Consider the following 5,244-nt stretch of genomic DNA (forward strand, 5'->3'; position numbering starts at 1 on the left):
ATCAGGTTTGCAAAACTGCTCTCTAGAAGTTTATCATATTTTACGAATACTTTCAATCCCCTCCATATAAGAAATCTCATTTTCCATTCTTTACATTATCCCTCGGTACACATCCGACTATCTCCGTCTTGGTATGTATCTCAAAATTTTACAATCTATTTAAATCGAAATATGTGTTGAAGTATTAATTATGTACAAATGTAAGTATTTCTTCATCAGTTGATTATATCCAACATAAAACAACATTATACCAACAAGAATCTAAAAACATTATGTCACCATGTTATGTTCTTTTTTATTTATACGTGATTTAATATTTTTTACTGGTTTGCGATTTTTTACAGATCTTAAATATTCCGCGACCCCAATATTTTCATGCAAATTGAATTGCATCATGACTTTTCTCAAGTTCAAAGGTAAGCTATATTTAAATTTCTTAATTTGGATGATAAATGTATAGATAAATTTTGATTGCCTCGGTTAGGTGTAATTGAAACCAAATTTCTGAATTTATCTTTTTATCAAACCGAAAAGGATTTAGTTCACATTTATTTTGCTCCTAAATAAAAAATGAATCCATATTCGAACTTAGTCGAAAATCTGAATATTTATTTATACATAGCATATTATTTCTTTTGTTCGATTTCTAATTCAATTTCAAATATCCATCAACCGTGTCAAGTGACTTAATGATATCAATTTTGGATATTGGTGTAACGAGATTTGGATCAACCTTACGTGATTACTGAACATGATCCTTACCCCAATTTGATATGAGTTTTCTCCCCAAAATACACATAACATAGTAAATATTCAGTATTCCAGCATGATTTAAAAATCTTTATTGCTCAAGTGACCAATACATATTTACTTATATGTTTATGAATTATTTGCAGTAAACAATGAAGTAAATGCTCCAGAAAAGATGGATGTCTCTGCACCATGGTTTACCTATCGGTAATACTCCTTCATATATATTTTTCATTTATGCCAAAATTTTCAACACTACACTTTAGATGTTTTTATTATGTTGCTCTTATATGTACCCTTACATGTACCCTCGTATGTACACGCTACCAATTCCATGCCAATATATTGAACCTGAATTATTACAAATAGAGTTGGCTATAAATATGTAAATGGTGAACAAACCGGCCTGATAACGACATGGTTTATTAGGAACTCGAACTCGAATATAAGAATGTGTGGGTTAAGCTAACGAGCTCAGGCCGAGCTATTAGCATGTGTGGCTTGAGCTCGGCACGAGATCATTAGACTTGAACTTGGCTAGTTAAATCTAAAAAAATTGACATACATCCCGATTATTAATATTTTAAGTTTAAAATTACACTTAAATATGTAATCCATAAATCATTTGAGAATAATAAATTCAAATTTAAGCTTTTTCAGTTGTGTTGAAAGTGATAATTATAGTGGTTCTAGTGGGCGGGTTTGAACTTTTTTTAGATAATAAATGTTATTTTTCACAAGCTGTTCGTGAACGACACAAATATGTATTGGCTTATTTTCATTTGATGAAAGATCGTGTATGGCTCTATTATTTTAGAAACTTGAGGTTGATACATATTTTTGCGGTAGCTCATCTTGGCTTGTTAAGAATAATATTAAACTAAGAAACAATTATAAATTAATTAAGAATATACTTTATTTTCATTTTTATTGACAAGAGATAATTGATCAATGTAATCCTTTCATTATGTTTTCTACTCGTGAAAATACTCCAATAGACAAGCCACCGAATTAGATAATTACTTCAGGGAGACAAGAAGATAGTGAACAAGATGACGGTTGGGTGGATCATTATAATGAGAAAAGGAATGATGTTAGTTATATATACACAATTATTCTATATTTTTTGGACAATATTTTCTATATAATTTTGCCCAATATAAAAATTGACCAAAAATTTGCATTAGGACGAATAGAAATGAATTATGACGAAATGTCACTCTTGCATTTCTTGAATGCTGAAAAAAATATTTCTCAAACTTGTTTCTTGATCCTTTACTAAACAATGCGGGAGAATGGAAGATGCCAAGTACGACAAAACAAATTTAAAAAAAATTCATGTTTAAATAAAAGTAAAAAAACAAAATTTAAAACTCCCTTAGTAAACTGAAGTTAGGATTGATTGCTAGATCAAGTTTGTAGAAATAAACAATAAAAAGAATCTAGGGGTACCTTTAATTGATCTTTATACTAAAAATTAATAAGTGTGATAGTATAAGGAAGACATATATGTGGTCAAAGTCGTAATATGTAGCTAGCTATTAGGGAACATTATATGGAAATGCAAACTTCATATTTTCATGTTCTTGTTACCTTCTGCTACTAGTAAAAAATGTTTGTGTCCTCTGATTTCCCTTTCAATCATTCAGGAAAGCATGGGGTTTTCGGACATGATCAATGGTGAGTACGCCATCATGCACACACATACGTACCCATATGACATGTTGTATTGCAAAAATTATTAGTAATAATAAACATTGGTCATATCTCTTAGGAAATATGTTGTTATCATGGTTCGCTTTCCTTCTGAAATTTATTTTATAAATCCCTACTTAGATTTCACATGTGCTCTGTAATTGTCATAACATAATTGTGGTTGCCAAATTTCTTGAACACGTTTTTAACTTAATACACAAAATATCAGATTCAAATATTCCAACACATAATACAAATTACATAAAAGCTGAGACAAAATTGAAAAGTAAAAAATATTGTAACCAACTTGTAGTATTGATTATATATTTTTCATGTGCTGCCTCCGTCCATTAAAGAAAATTAGAAAAAATCATAAATTTATATCAATGTGCCTATAAATTCTGAATTTATAGTCACGTGTTAGACTTTCTTGCCAATATGAAGATAGAAAAATTATTTAGAATGGTTGGTAGTTTATCCAGATTAAAGGATCAACTAAAAAGGTAGTTTATCCAGATTAAAGGATTAACTAAAAAGGTACTGTTATTACTTAACTAACAACGATCTTTTAGTAGGGATCTTACAACACTATATATATTATTAGGATTCTAAATCTCAAATCCTGGATGAGACGGGAGTGTTAAAAAAAATAGTAAGATTTGACGGAATATACATGTGTACGTGACTACATACATATAAATGTAACCCCTCTGTTCTCATTCTTGCATAGCCATCAAGCACTCCATTTCTTTCTTTTTGTTTGCTTCATATTTTAATTCTCTGCTCATATTTTATTTCAGGCACTTGAAGCTTTGCTAAATATAGTTCGGTTCCTGAGGTTTCTTTTTTGTCAGGTATTGTAAAAACACAAAACACAATCACATTTATCTCCTGTACATGCACTTCAGAACAAATCTCTCTCTCTCTCTCTCTCTCTCTCCCGCTCTCTCTCTCCTTCTCTCTCTCTCTCCCTCTCTCCCTCTCTCTCACTCTCCCTTAATAGTACTCTTTATGAAATACATGTGCTTTATGTATGAGCTTCTGCAACTGATCGATCAAATTTGAAATTTAATTAGGATGGTTGATGTTGTTACAGGAACTAATTTCGGAATATTAGTCTGCTACTACCATCAAGCTCATTGATGCCTACCACTTCCAAGTTCACTCTGCAAATTCTTTGTGATTGTTTAACCCTCATGTCTTCAGGTTGCAACTTGTACATATATATGTCAACTTTTTTTCAACAATTTGGTTTTCTTTACATATGTTTAGTTTTATCAAGAATTGTGATGATTGATAATGCCTATGTTGATCACATTCTAGAGTTATTAAACATAGAAAATATTACCAGTTTCCCAATATTAACTATGTAACTTCTACTTATTGAACCAATTCCTTATTGAAAAACTCATTACAATCTACATGTATGTAAGTGTCTTGTTAATTAATGGTTAATATCAATAAGCAAAGCAAACTACCTTGGTAGAGAAAGATGCTATAATTGTTTAGCCCCATATGATATAATCATATATAATGTATTTAAGCAATTCTAGTGTTAAAAGTTTTCTATTAATTTTTTTTGAACCAATATGACACCATTGATTTTATTCTCATGACAGTTTAAAAAAAAAGTTATGCCAAAATTCATTTATAGACAAAAAAATTACATGAAATATTTCCACCACATCACTACAACAAAATAGGCCAATTACGACGGCCATCATGAAAAATTATAGTTTTAAAATTTCAATGCTAAAATGATTTTAAATTGAACCCTAAATATAAGTTATAAATTATATGTACTATTATTAACATGATATTAAATAAAATTTAAAACTGTTCAAAAAATATTTTAAAAAAGAGTACTTAAAAGATTGTAGCATGAACTTTGTTTTAATCAAAATCTTATGCCAAATATGTGTTATCATTACACACATAGATTAAGAATCGAGCACTAACAAAATTTGAGCCAATAAATTACTATTTATGATCATATTAAAAATTCCTAAATATAAGACCATTACAATTTAACATTTTACTCCTTTTCTTTTAGCCTTTTCTTTGCTTTCTCTTCTGATGATGCATAGGTGATATGGGTGAACCCGCTGGACGGGTTAGAGGATAAAAATGACCCAGCACACTTACCTGGGTTTGTAAAAATTTTAACGGGTCAACATAAAACTATACTTTTGACCCAATCCTATTATTTATATATTGGGTTGGATCGGGTTGGTTCAGGTTAGGTCAAACCCCCTTATCATGGTTCGATTCCCAAATAAGAATAGAAAATTAAAATCTAACATTAATACATGACCAATGAAAATTCTAAAATATAATTCGAAAATGAAATTATTTTTCACATGGGAGTATGACTAGAAGACCGGAATAAAAAAAATTGACAATCGAACATAAAGTTCTTGATGAGTTGTAGAAAGAGTATATAAAAGTTCAAAAGATTATACATCACTCGCTATTTAAAAAAATAAAAAATCATACTACTATTATGATTTAAACAAAGTTCATTTAAAAAAAGACATATCCTTGCAAGTATTTTGAGTATATAATTGGAGTAGCTTCTTTATCTGACATCAAACTGTTTCGAGGATTTTACTATAATAATGTATTTTGACTTTAGTTAAAACTTAGTTTTACATAATGTATGTAAATTAATTTATAAATTATATATATATTACTATTATATAAAAGACAAAACATTGAAAGTTTTTTTATGGTACCTGTTTTATAGTACACGATTGTTGTGGAACAAAAACCTGAGTGTGTTAGTATTCAATGCTAGGG

General features: G+C 29.4%; 1 long non-coding RNA gene across 1 annotated transcript; it reads left to right on the top strand.

The window, feature by feature from the left end:
* Positions 1–359: 359 nt before the first annotated feature.
* LOC141703431 (uncharacterized) lies at positions 360–3,720 on the top strand. The gene is made up of 5 exons (XR_012567532.1): positions 360–416; positions 897–957; positions 2,400–2,430; positions 3,246–3,299; positions 3,542–3,720. It is a non-coding gene; the product is annotated as an uncharacterized LOC141703431 (long non-coding RNA).
* Positions 3,721–5,244: the final 1,524 nt, after the last annotated feature.

Source organism: Apium graveolens, unplaced genomic scaffold (assembly GCF_009905375.1).
Source record: "Apium graveolens cultivar Ventura unplaced genomic scaffold, ASM990537v1 ctg6636, whole genome shotgun sequence".
Lineage (NCBI taxonomy): Eukaryota > Viridiplantae > Streptophyta > Magnoliopsida > Apiales > Apiaceae > Apium > Apium graveolens.